We start from the raw sequence: 14,750 nt of genomic DNA, 5'->3' as shown, positions 1-14,750 counted from the left end.
CTCTTGTACATTATTAGCCTAACACAGGTGCATAACATCTAGCTTTAGTTACCCTAGGGCCAATATAACTTCGGAGCAGAAAAGCAAGATCTTATTGATAGTACTGTTAATTGATTATGATCTGACATGGGGTTCGACATTCTTGTTTCAGTGTTCTCCGTCTTGTCCATTCCAATTCTGTACACAGATTCAGTAAACACCTTACAGATGGATGGACCCAAATAAATGTTCTGTCTGTCCTCCCAAACATCTGGCTCCCTGGGCCAGCTAATTATTTATTACTTGTGTGACTGTCTTTATTGTTACTCACATGTTTACCACACATTCTCCTCTTAAAATAGCCAGTCAGTGTTTCATATGAGCTGTTAACTTGAGCTTGCGGTTGACCAATGGGAGGTTAGCGTGGGCCTTTTGGAATGCCACCCCCTGCTGAGCCCATTGTGTCAGAGATGCCAAGAGGACAGCAGCACCACCATCATGTGATTCAACACTGGTCTAGCTGGTTTCCTCAATGCAAACAGATGCAGGATTTCTTCTCTGCTTTTTCACAAATACATCTGCAATGTCAAAAATAGCAGAATACACGCACCATCTCTACAGACATTGATTATGGCATAATTTGTATGTTTTGTGAACTATATTTGAAGTAAACTCATTCACAGGTTCTAGTCAATGTTCCTCAGATTGTCCGATTCAATGGTAGCATCCTGCCTCCTTGTTCTCACCAAAACAGAATCCACATTGGGAATAGGACTACCCTGTATTAGACCATCTAAGGTTACAGCAGTATTTCTCTCTCTCTCTCTCTCACTCTCTCTCACACACCCTCCCTCCTGGCAGAAGCTGGCTAATGCATGTCCCTGTGGTCCAGGATAATTGGTGCTCTGACATAAAAAAGTGGGGAGCATCTTGAGTGTGGACAGGTTCTGACCCTAATGCCAGACCAAGCCCCCATGATTACCACTACACATAGACCCCTCTCTCAGCCATGGGATGGACAGATTCAAACACTTAAGTTACACAATTAAGTATTCATCTGACCAGAAAAGGGGTATTGAACAACGCTCTGAATTAGTTTGAAGGTCAGAGGTCGGCATCATCATCAAGTATCCAAGGTCCATAATAAGGATTGGCCGAGGACACATTTTTTTGTAAGTGCACTGAATCCATTTGGCCAAATTGTGTGCTTGAGTGTGTAGTATAATAGATTTCCTTGTGACTGAAATCTGTTTGTGCACTCTAGAAGACAATATAAACATTTCAAAAATGAAAGTCTGTTCGAATAAGGCATTCATACTAGGCTTTACACAAAAGCACTACTACTTTAAAATGACTTTGCCAATCTGTGGTGATGAGTGAGATATTGGCTGATGTAAATGTGCTTGTTACATCACCAATTCTTGCACACAATTGTCACGCTCGTTGAAGGACGGGTCAGACCAAGGCGCAGCATGAAAAGCATACATGTTTATTATATAAACTACAAACAAAACAACAAACCGTGAAGTCCTCAGGCTAAACACAATACAAGCCTATACATGGAACAAGATCCCACAACTAATGATAGCAAACAGGCTACTTAAGTATGATCCCCAATCAGAGACGAGCGACAGCTGCCTCTGATTGGGAATCACACCCGGCCAAACATAGAAACACAAAACCTAGAAAGTGCACATAGAAATAATAACATAGATTTCCACACCCTGACTCAACATACAAGAGTCCCATAAGTCAGAGCGTGACAACAATGTACTTCACCCTGTCTATTTAGGTCAGATGGGTCTCCAGGTCTCTCTCTCTCTCTCTCTCTCTCTCTCTCTCTCTCTCTCTCCTAGTGCTACCACCTAGTACAGCATTAATGAGAGCCTAGCCACAAGTCATCCCATCTCTCCCTCAGCTCTCTCATTAAGCAGCTGCCTAATGAGCCCTGGCCCCTAGGGACTCCCAGGGTCCCCTGGTACCTAATACCCCTTCCTGAGAAACCAACCATGCTCCTACCCACAGTATAGCTTCTTCTCTCTGAGGTCTCATGCCGTCGCCTGGTTTTAGGTGAAAATGAGCCTTCTGACTATTTGACAGTGCAGTAATTCATCAAGAGAGTGATCAACAATACCTTTTTATAACGTTGTTGTCCAACAGGATAAGGTGTATAACAATTTTTCAGTTTTTCTGTGAAAATTGACATTTGTCTGATTAATGCACTTTAACACTTGCACTATGCCTGCTTTCATCAGGTATTAAGTATGATGATGGCTTACTGTGTGTGCTCTGTTTGTGTGTATGCGTGTGATAACGGCCCATAACAGGTCTGCCACCATAGACCTCTGCCTCCCAAAGCAGGGAAGGAGAAAACCCAGGAGAAGGATTGTGTTTCTGGACCTGTGAGGCTGCCGATCCACTGTTGATCCAGCATGAATATTTAAAGTAGCGCTGATGGAGAGGAGAGGGGACTTCTGGGAGCTGCACACACAGCACACACCTCCCTGCAGTGCCTCTTGGCCAATCACAATAGGCAGGCAGATGTACTGTATGGTAGATCAACAGCCTGCCGGGGACAGGTGTAGTCCCAGCTAATTACATCACTTTTAATGAATCCCACTGATCTCTTCTGCAAGAAAGGCCACCGTTTGCACTATCTTGATCAATGGTGGAGTGTGGCTTTTTACATCTTTTGTTTGCCTCTATCATTTCTGCAATGTGTTAATATTCGGGTGATTTTACATTTAGAATGTTGTTGTTAGTGGTTGAAAATTGGTCCACAATATGAGCTTTGTTATTCGGTATATACACAGTATAGTCTGGTTAATAACGTTTTGTGAATGGCAGTTACATAAAACATTTTCAAAAGCAGAATAGTCCTTCCAGGAAGTCCTTCCATGCAGAGCCACAGTTTCCGGAATCCATAATAAATTGTACTGCACTCACAAACATCAGGGCCCGTATCTCTAAAGAATTTTTGTGCAAAAAGTGGCTCCTAGCGGCCAAATTCTAAGAAAATTCTCAGAGGCATGACGTTTTCTTAGAATTTCCCCTAAAAGTGACACGAAAATCCCAGTTAATATAAAAGCTATTCCTCAAGAGTCCTAGCGCTTAAAAGGGCTCCTAAGGCGAGATCTGCTAAGAGCAGGGAAGAGGACTTTTAGTGGCTTAGGAGTTACCCTAAGCAGCTGCACAAAATGGCCAACAGAGGAGGCAGGAGAGATGTCCTGCAAACACTGGATGACAGGGAATTATTGAGACGCTACAGATTGGATCGTGCAGGAATCATGTTTGTGGTGGATCTCCTTAGAGATGCAATTACTTCACCAACTCGACGCCACAACGCTATTACACCGGAGAAGAAAGTAATCACAACCCTGAGGTATTTGGCAACAGGGAAAATGCAACAATGCAGCAGTGATGACTTGGGTCTGTCCCAATCCTCCGTCAGCAGAGTCATCACCCAAACACTGACAGCTTTGTCACAACCTAATATTGTGACACAATTTGTTTCATTCCCGCTGGATGCCCGCACTTTACACACACATAAAAGGGCATTTATGGACATTGCAGGATTCCCTGGCGTTGTGGGTGTAATTGATGGAACACATGTGAGAATAATTGCGCCATCAGAGGACGAGGCTGTCTTTGTTAACAGGAAGAATTTCCACAGCATCAATGTGCAAATAGTGTTCAATGCGGCCTGGAAGATTTTGGACATTGTGGCTAAATGGCCAGGCTCCACACATGATGCGAGAATGCTCTCCGAGAGTGGCATCAGACAGCTTTTTGAGAGACGCTATGTGCCAGCTAATTGCCACTTGTTAGGGGACAGTGGCTACCCATGCAAACCATGGCTCCTTACACCTTACCTCCAGCCACGCCAAGGGCCCCAACTAAACTATAACAGGTAAGCCAAACAATACAAAAATCATGGAAATGAAATGCAAGCAATATGTTAGAGCATCCAAGTAGTGCAATATTTCCATAAAATAATTAAAGGTCTGTATTCTATTGTAGGGCCCACAAGACAACAAGAGCGGTGGTGGAGCGTGGCATAGGCCAGCTTAAGAGGCGCTTTCATGTTCTCCACGGAGAGGTGCGGCTGAGGCCTGAAAAAGTCAGCAAACTCATCATAGCCTGTGCAATATTACACAATATTTGCAAGGTTAGACAGATTGCAGAACCTCTGGAGGATGGCGATGAGGATGGAGACAACGATGAGGATGGTGGTGAAGAAGATATTCACATTCCACAGGGGAACCTAGCCCAGAGTGGACTGCCTTACAGGGCAAACTTCACAAATTTACATTTCAGGCAAGCTGTAGCCCCATGTCATTTGAGAACTTGTGATGGTATTAAGAACTACCACAGTTTTACTGCACATCACCTGCAACTGTTAAATGCAAGACACAGAACACAATCTCTAAATGGTTTATTTTTTAGGTGTTCAAACACATCAATTGTGAGTTGCAATCTTCTCTCCTGCAGGGATGCTGACGGAGCAGGTGCTGCGGATGGGAATGGTGTTTGATCCGCCGGGCTATCCTGAGTAGCAGCTGCAGATGGTTCAGGCGGCAAACTTGATGGGCCCGGTTCTTGTGATGGCTCCATGCTACAGAAATACATAGGCCTAGTTTAATTATTGTTTTGATTAAATTAATTTAATACAATGAGCATGGATAACACATGAAATGGCTTCTGCAATGAATAAACACTGTTGATATGAATAACCCTGTGTCCTACCTTTGCTGCATTTCAAGGGCCTGCATCATTGACGTGTCAATGCCAGTTGGCAGCCCGGTGACACTGACCTCAGAGTGTCCCAGGACTTGAAAGACAGTGTCGGCCACCTGGGACAGCCGCTTTGCAGGTGGTCCACCCCCTAGAAAGAAACAGTCAATGAACACAGTACTTAGGCATGTAAATTAACTTTGCCAGCAGGAGCAAATTGCCAGATTATGTGGTAGGCCATAGTATTTTGCTCACCTGTGAGTGAGGATTCCCGCTTGTGTGCTGCAATCTCATCTTTTGCCTTGGACTGCAGCACATACCACCTTTTCTCACAATCGTCGCCTGTCCGCACCACCAGTGGAAAAGAGGCATTGATTGTTTGGGATATTGTGTCCCAGGCGCGCCTCTTGCCTTGGCTAGTGACAGTTGGGCCAAATTTTCCTCGTAACATACCTTTATGTTCGTTCACCAACTGGGCCAGCAACAAACCTTGCTCCTCAGTCCAGTTCGGCTTGCGATTCCTTTTTTTCTCCATTTTCTGTGTTTGTAGGATATTTGTTAACAAGCCTTCATAAATAGACCAGCCAGCAATCACAGACATTGTTAAAAGCTGAGCTGTGTTACCCTCGTTAAGTTCACACTGAGTTGTAACGTTGCAATTTCTACTTCATTAAGGACAGCCCCTTGAGATAGGCCATCTTGTTTTCAATGGGGTCCATATGGAAGTGAAAGTACAAAATATGCCAGCTAGGATATTAATATGAGCAAATGAGACACAAATCATTATTTGAACAGGGTGTAATGAGCTTAAGTTTTCACATATTTTAGATTCTAATGTTAGGCTATAACCCCTACAGCTTACTATTCATTTTCCAGATATTTTCTTGAATGTGAAATATTATTTACAATTATAGTCTGCATAAGATTAGAGTGTATAATTATGTTTATTGATTTGAGGGTACATCCTTTGCTCATTATCACCAAAAGTTCATTTTCATCAAACTTGTAGGATCAACCAATCACGGCTTTTGAAATGATGACTCATACCTAGCAACGGGGTCAACCACACCTCCTCACTAAGATAGGATTTTTCATCCATTCCTGGCTCAGAGTTCACTGAAAATGTTCTGGAATCACTTCTAAGCTAAAACTCCTGGCAAGGAATTTTTAGGTTAAGTTAGGAGCTCTCTGAGAGGATTCTCAGAATCTTTAAGGATACGGGCCCAGATCGCTTTTTTCTGGGCCCAAGGTGAAGTCATTCTAATCTTTATACAGGTCTGCTTTTACTGGCTTATCCGTGTTCGTAGGTATGGTAGGCATTTGTTATTTTGATTGGTCAATATTGACTACTGATTGTTTGTCTGATAGTAAGAGAGAGAGAGAGATTATTGTGTTGAGTATGATGATGTCCTGAGAGGAGAGCAGGTGAGAGAGATTCTGCTCCCATCACATCTGCCTCCAGCATACATACACACAACCCTCCATCCAGAGCTAGGTTCCCAGTGCGGTCACCTGGCCACAGGCCTAGGGAAGGAAGGTGTAGTGTTACCCTGTATTAACCAGTTAGCTGGCCCAGGGAGCCAGATGTCAGGCTTCATAAAGCAGGGAGCAGCTAATCAAATAAGACCCTCTTCAAGACCCAGACAATGCCTGCAATAGAAACCCACCTTCTTATTCATCAGGAGAGCTGTGAGGAGACGGAAAATAGAAAAGAGCACAGAGCATCTGCTCTCTCTCTCTCACACACAGCACACAACTCAAACAAACACATCAATTTATTGGGAAAATAGGGTTAATTGTGACTACAATGATGTGGCAGAAAATCCTTTCTTATAACGATCGAGAGATTTGCAAGAGCTAATTCAACATGTTGTGTTACAGGGGATGTTACAAGGCCCCACCTCTCCACCACTCATTCCCTTCTTTCCTCGGTCTGGTCTGGAGTGGAGGCTGTTGTTTGGTGTTCATTATTGATGATAATCTACATTCCCCACAGGGATAGAGCAGACCCAAAGCAGGTGGAGGCTGGTGTGGACGTGGGGGAAGCTGAACAAAAAGGGTGGCAGGTAGCCTAGCTGTTAGAGCATTGGGCTAGTAACCGAAAGGTTGCTGGTTTGAATCCTCGAGCTGACAAGGTGAAGAAATCTGTCGATCAGCACGGCACTTAACCCTAATTGCTCCTGTAAGTCGCTCTGGATAAGAGCATCTGCTAAATGACTAAAATGTAACGTAAATGATGATGACTAAGGATCAGCTGACCAGAGGTAACATGTTTCTCTCCAGCCTGTCACCTCACCTTGGGCTGCAGGATTCTCTGACATATTGCTGCTCTAACTGGACCCCTCTTTTGTTTTGACACCAATGGTCAAATATCCTGCTGATGCACTGAGATTGGGAGATGTTCAAACTGGACTATCTATAGGGTCAAGGATGAGACCAAATCTAGTCAGACCAAATCTATACATTTACATTGACATTTTAGTCATTTAGCAGACGCTCTTATCCAGAGCGACTTACAGTTAGTGAGTGCATACATTTTCATACAGCCCCCCCGTGGGAAACGAACCCACAACCCTGGCGTTGCAAGCGCCATGCTCTACCAACTGAGCTACAGGGGACCAATCATCACTGTTATAAAACTATACTTGGAGACAATCCTTTCACCCCCTTCCTCAGAGGGGCCCAAGTTAATTACAGCCTCAACAGGAGAACTAGCTGACAGATCTGTGACCTCTGACCTTTACCCTGCTGCCCATCAAAGCCAGAGGGCACACTGCATGAACCCAGCTTTGTGTTGGTGTATACACAGAGCGATCTAGAATGTAGCTATAATAAAAATGGCATTAAGCCTGTGCTGTGGTTTTATTTATGTCGGGAGTCCTCAGGGGTGAGATGTGCGCCCGCTACTGTTTCTTATAAGGAATCAACTGCTTTCTGAACTTGTGAACCAGCACTGCAGGACACCTCAGAGGCACGTCTATGGTCATGGGTGAATAATAGGACAGGAATGCACTACCAATAATTCTTTACCACAACAGATTTGATTATCACTCATTGAGTCTATTTAGTTCCCCACACAATAAAGAGATGGAAAGGGACAACTTCTAAATGTTATGCAGTGAAAACACCCAAATATATCCAAATCGGACGTTAGCAACCACATTGTGGGCCTCTTACAATACATCAATCATGACGGATTTGATGAATATCCACTTTTTAAAATAAAATGTGTTTAATTAGTTCCAATCCAGCATCCTTCTATCCCTCACGGTCTGAGTTCCATTGACCTCCTAACAGCATCTATACTACAATAGTTTTTCATGTGGGAGACCACATGACTTCATAGAGAAGTTAATAAAAGACCATTGGATATTAAACCATTATTCCCAACCATGCTTTATCTCTGAGAGAAAAAATACAATTTTCTTGAGTTTCTGTGAAGATTCCAGTCACAAACAGTAGGCAACTTGGTCGGCAAGCTGGTCGTTCAAACAGCATGGTAAAAACTAATCTTATTTTTTTCTATGTATAGATTGTCTTTCTTTCTGGAGGATGTCATTGGTCAGTCAGCCCAAGTCAGAATTGGGAATGGACCATGGAAATGAAATGACCATGTGAGAAAATTAGATTAGTCTGTTTTAACCCCTAATGGGAGAGATAAGAGACTTCCCACTTGATTAAAATTGATCTCTTTTGTGTCTCTGAATATCAACCATGACGTTTCGTCTCCCAAATATGTGGAGGTAGATTTTTAAGTATAGCCGAGAATGTCAACGTTGGAACTTGTCAGGTTTCTCCTATTGTGATATATACAATGGTGATAATTGAAGACATATTTATAACCAAGCTCAAGAGTATAGAAATATATTTTGCCTGTTTTATACTCAGCAGAGCTGTGTATTAGGACAGAGGTTTACTTGACTAATGCCAGGCAGTATGAAGTCAGATGCATCGCCCCATCCCCTTCTCTGCTCTGGCTTCACACACATCTGAAGGAGATAGATCCCCAGCGCTCATCTCTCCACCACACAAAGACTTCCATTTGGTTTGGATGAAGATGCAGGGAACAATGAGAAGCAATCATTCTCAGAGTGAATGGACTCTGGGGATCGGGGACCTCTTGTTTAATAATATGTATGTCAGGTCGGGACTGTTTGCACAGATCTAATAGAAACATACACAGAACAAGCCATAGAGCTTTCCAGCCCGTCCCCACTCAGTGTTGTGCTTTCTAATGTATATCACTGGAAAGACAGTAATACAAACCTACAGGATTTGTTTTGTTCATGTATTGTATACATGAATTAACCCATTAGTATCAGTTTTCCCTTTGTTTCAGCTCCTCCTTGGCTGTCCTGTTCCCCCCAGCAGTCAGCTCCTGTAATCAGCAGTACCAGGAGGACGTAAAGCAGCCAGGGTCAGGGGGCACTGACGGCCCTGCTTGTTCCCCCTGACAGATCTGCATGTTGGGACAACAGTGTGCCACATCCCCTTGTTTGAATAGAGCCCCATGGTTCAGACTGCAGGGAGATAAGTCTATCAGGGCAGTTCAGGAGGTTTGGCTTTGACACCAGACAAGAAGTTTGTCCAGGGGGGGGAATGTTAGATTTGACCTCACCACCCAGCTGTACCTTCCATTAGATTGTCTAGAAAGTAAACTGTCATAAGGCCCACAAGCTGTGGTGTGGTTCAGTTTGAGTTTAAGTGACGTGCGGATTGACCATGGACCTCAGGATGACCCAACCTACCTACACATCCAACTGGTTTATGTTTACTCAGAACTGCATTATAACACAATGGCCCCTGCATGCCCAGACCTGCTCCACTACCTCAACCTGACCTGACACTCTTCCTTAACACCTGCCTCTGGACTACTCATGTTCAGGGTGACGATTACATAAACATTAGACTTACACAGACAGAACAAGTTGCACCACGGTTATTTGTCCAGTGGGTCTGGCCATTTTATGAAGCTTCGACAAGCTCAGACTTGCCTTAGGGAAATATGTACTTTTTTTCTGTTGTGAAAGACAAAGAGGGTCTCTTCATTATAACATGGGGCAAGAGAAGGAGGGAAGTGTTCAGAACGGGTCACACACACACACAAATCACCAAATTATTATTTTTATCCTGGAAGAACTTCTACACCACCATGAGTGAAATTGAATGAGCACTGCTACAATACCTCATCACGCTCTATTGCTAATGGATCCTCCTCTGTAAATGGAATTCAGATGTTTTGGGAAAGGCTGATAAATAACAAACTCCTTGAGGGAACTGAAAGCAACGTTTCATCTTGCAGAGATTGAAGTGTGTTCTTCTGCCCTGCTGGGTCAAGTCCTTTATTTTGTACTATCCATTTCAGAATGCACTGAGTAACCTGGGCTTAGGCAGGCTGGTACTCATAAGATGAAGGTTCAGTGGTGTATGGTGAGAGGGTGTAGGTAGGGGATAGAGATAGGACAGTTCATTCCTGGGCCCTGGTATTCACCCCCCTTGGCATTTATCCTATTTTGTTGCCTTACAACCTGGAATTAAAATGGAATTTTTTGGGGGGTTTGTATCATTTGATTTACACAACATGCTTACCACTTTGAAGACGCAAAATATTTTTTATTGTGAAACAAACAAGAAATAAGACAAAGAAACATACAACTTGAGCGTGCATAACTATTCAGCCCCCCCCCCCCCCCCCCAAAGTCAATACTTTGTAGAGCCACCTTTTGCAGCAATTACAGCTGCAAGACTCTTGGGGTATGTCTCAATAAGCTTGGCACATCTAGCCACTGGGATTTTTGCCCATTCTTCAAGGCAAAACTGCTCCAGCTCCTTCAAGTTGGATGGGTTCCACTGGTGTACAGCAATCTTTAAATCATACCACAGATTCTCAATTGGATTGAGGTCTGGCCTTTGACTAGGCCATTCCAAGACATTTAAATGTTTCCCCTTAAACCACTCGAGTGTTGCTTTAGCAGTATGCTTAGGGTCATTGTCCTGCTGGAAGGTGAACCTCCGTCCCAGTCTCAAATCTCTGGAAGACTGAAACAGGTTTCCCTCAAGAATTTCCCTGTATTTAGCGCCATCCATCTTTCCTTCAATTCTGACCAGTTTCCCAGTCCCTGCCGATGAAAAACATCCCCACAGCATGATGCTGCCACCACCATGCTTCACTGTGGGGATGGGGTTCTCTGGGTGATGAGAGGTGTTGGGTTTGCGCCAGACATAGCGTGTTCCTTTATGGCCAAAAAGCTCAATTTTAGTCTCATCTGACCAGAGTACCTTCTTCCATATGTTTGGGGAGTCTCCCACATTACTTTTGGCGAACACCAAACGTGTTGGCTTATTTATTTTTTTAAGCAATGGCTTTTTTCTGGCCACTCTTCCATAAAGCCCAGCTCTGTGGAGTGTACGGCTTAAAGTGGTCCTATGGACAGATACTCCAATCTCCGCTGTGGAGCTTTGCAGCTCCTTCAGGGTTATCTTTGGTCTCTTTGTTGCCTCTCTGATTAATGCCCTCCTTGCCTGGTCCATGAGTTTTGGTGGGCGGCCCTCTCTTGGCAGGTTTGTTGTGGTGTCATATTCTTTCAATTTTTTTATAATGGATTTAATGGTGCTCCGTGGGATGTTCAAAGTTTCTAATATTTTTTTATAACCCAACCCTGATCTGTACTTCTCCACAACTTTGTCCCTGACCTGTTTGGAGAGCTCCTTGGTCTTCATGGTGCCGCTTACTTGGTGGTGCCCCTTACTTAGTGGTGTTGCAGACTCTGGGGCCTTGCACACATGTGGACTTTACTTAACTAATTATGTGACTTCTGAAGGTAATTGGTTGCACCAGATCTTATTTAGGGGCTTCATAGCAAAGGGGGTGAATACATATGCACGCACCACTTTTCCATTATTTATTTTTTAGACTTTTTTGAAACTAGTTATTTTTTTCATTTCACTTCACCAATTTGGACTATTTCGTGTAAGTCCATTAAATGAAATCCAAATAAAAATCCATTTAAATTACAGGTTGTAATGCAACAAAATAGGAAAAACGCCAAGGGGGATGAATGCTTTTGCAAGATACTGTAGTTGTCCTATCTGTCTGTCTACATACACTAATAATAAATAATACAGTATAGTGAGATATAAAGTACATGTTTTTCCTATCCCTAGGAAGATCATAGAAACTACATCACGAAAGCATTTTTTAAAATCCACTGTATTTATTTCATTAATGCATTATTTACAGCCTTTTAATTAATAATTCAATAATTCATCTCCCCATTCATCACATGTACGTTTAGATACACTTACTGCCAAAGAAATGACCATCTATGCTGATTTTCATATTTTAATTTTATTACTTGAATCATACGTAAAACATCATTTACATAACATACCCTTAAAACCATGGCTATACTAATGTTAGGTAACCCTGAGCTTTTTTAGAATATCTACTAATGGAAAGAATATAAAAAATCATGATACAGTTTTACAGTTGAAGACTTTCAGAGCATAATGTAGCCGGCTAGAGAGCCAACAAACTGTCACGGGCACCACTCTCTCTTGCATTATGTCTGATCTGATTGCCCACACAATACTGATTGCGAAATTATATTATAGTAATAAGTGAAGAGTTCCAAAATGCTATATACACACATTTTTCACAATTTTCTTTTTCATCAGAAATGATTGCTTATGGGTACCTTCATGTGTGTGTAAAATATCACTGTTCTTCAATTGTTTTATTAATAGATTTTATATATGTATTAAAATAGGTTTAGTTGCAAAACGCTATATATTCATTGTTTAGCAGGAATGGAATGTTCGTATCCTGTATATTTGACTGTGATATGTGGTTGTCTCACCTAGCTATGTTAAGATGAATGCACTAATTGTAAGTCACTCTGGAGAAGAGCTTCTGCTAAATGACTTAAATGTAAAATGCAGCTATTCTACATACAGATCTCATATTGATTCATTTTTATTTTTGTTGTTTAAATATTGATATCACAAATGTATAATCTGTACAGTTCTCTATAAAATACATAGTTATTTATCACATTTGACTGTGTAAAACCTAGAAGTACTACTTATTCCTCTGAGAGTGAGGCGGATATATAGCGTTTTGCAACAAAACATGATTATTTGTCTCTCTGAAATGAAATCGTCAAGTGATAGAATTCAAATAAATAAGTCTGTTATTGAACAACCTCATGCCATGATTAGACGGTGAATAAACATACTCTTTCATAAGTTCTTTAAAAAATAAAAGCTAATTTACCAACATTTCAGAAAATGTATATATACAGTGGGGAAAAAAAGTATTTAGTCAGCCACCAATTGTGCAAGTTCTCCCACTTAAAAAGATGAGAGAGGCCTGTAATTTTCATCATAGGTACACGTCAACTATGACAGACAAATTGAGAAAAAATCCAGAAAATCACATTGTAGCATTTTTTATGAATTTATTTGCAAATTATGGTGGAAAATAAGTATTTGGTCACCTACACACAAGCAAGATTTCTGGCTCTCACAGACCTGTAACTTCTTCTTTAAGAGGCTCCTCTGTTCTCCACTCGTTACCTGTATTAATGGCACCTGTTTGAACTTGTTATCAGTATAAAAGACACCTGTCCACAACCTCAAACAGTCACACTCCAAACTCCACTATGGCCAAGACCAAAGAGCTGTCAAAGGACACCAGAAACAAAATTGTAGACCTGCACCAGGCTGGGAAGACTGAATCTGCAATAGGTAAGCAGCTTGGTTTGAAGAAATCAACTGTGGGAGCAATTATTAGGAAATGGAAGACATACAAGACCACTGATAATCTCCCTCGATCTGGGGCTCCACGCAAGTTCTCACCCCGTGGGGTCAAAATGATCACAAGAACGGTGAGCAAAAATCCCAGAACCACACGGGGGGACCTAGTGAATGACCTGCAGAGAGCTGGGACCAAAGTAACAAAGCCTACCATCAGTAACACACTACGCCGCCAGGGACTCAAATCCTGCAGTGCCAGACGTGTCCCCCTGCTTAAGCCAGTACATGTCCAGGCCCGTCTGAAGTTTGCTAGAGTGCATTTGGATGATCCAGAAGAGGATTGGGAGAATGTCATATGGTCAGATGAAACCAAAATATAACTTTTTGGTAAAAACTCAACTCGTCGTGTTTGGAGGACAAAGAATGCTGAGTTGCATCCAAAGAACACCATATCTATTGTGAAGCATGGGGGTGGAAACATCATGCTTTGGGGCTGTTTTTCTGCAAAGGGACCAGGACGACTGATCCGTGTAAAGGAAAGAATGAATGGGGCCATGTATCGTGAGATTTTGAGTGAAAACCTCCTTCCATCAGCAAGGGCATTGAAGATGAAACGTGGCTGGGTCTTTCAGCATGACAATGATCCCAAACACACCGCCCGGGCAACGAAGGAGTGGCTTCGTAAGAAGCATTTCAAGGTCCTGGAGTGGCCTAGCCAGTCTCCAGATCTCAACCCCATAGAAAATCTTTGGAGGGAGTTGAAAGTCCGTGTTGCCCAGCGACAGCCCCAAAACATCACTGCTCTAGAGGAGATCTGCATGGAGGAATGGGCCAAAATACCAGCAACAGTGTGTGAAAACCTTGTGAAGACTTACAGAAAACGTTTGACCTGTGTCATTGCCAACAAAGGGTATATAACAAAGTATTGAGAAACTTTTGTTATTGACCAAATACTTATTTTCCACCATAATTTGCAAATAAATTCATTACAAATCCTACAATGTGATTTTCTGGATTTCTTTTTCTCATTTTGTCTGTCATAGTTGACGTGTACCTATGATGAAAATTACAGGCCTCTCTCATCTTTTTAAGTGGGAGAACTTGCACAATTGGTGGCTGACTAAATACTTTTTTTCCCCACTGTAGCATTTTGAAATGAAACCCTTCATGTAAAATGAAGTGGTTGCTAATTAGGATAGATTAGTTTTGTTCTATAACAGACATTCATTACTACAATAACACCAGCCTGTTTGTTTCATGGATGCAAACAATCAAAAAGC

The 14,750-nt window shown here is 42.3% G+C and overlaps 1 long non-coding RNA gene across 1 annotated transcript; it reads left to right on the top strand.

The window, feature by feature from the left end:
- The first annotated feature begins 3,846 nt into the window (after positions 1 to 3,846).
- Positions 3,847 to 4,555, top strand: LOC311101785. Its single transcript, XR_014609947.1, has 3 exons — positions 3,847 to 3,889; positions 4,000 to 4,296; positions 4,471 to 4,555. It is a non-coding gene; the product is annotated as an uncharacterized lncRNA (long non-coding RNA).
- Positions 4,556 to 14,750: the final 10,195 nt, after the last annotated feature.

The sequence above is a fragment of the Coregonus lavaretus genome (assembly GCF_964263955.1).
Source record: "Coregonus lavaretus genome assembly, chromosome: 2".
NCBI classification, from domain to species: domain Eukaryota; kingdom Metazoa; phylum Chordata; class Actinopteri; order Salmoniformes; family Salmonidae; genus Coregonus; species Coregonus lavaretus.
The sequence above is the reverse complement of the archived record's forward strand: the minus strand, read 5'-3'. Positions and strand labels throughout refer to the sequence as shown.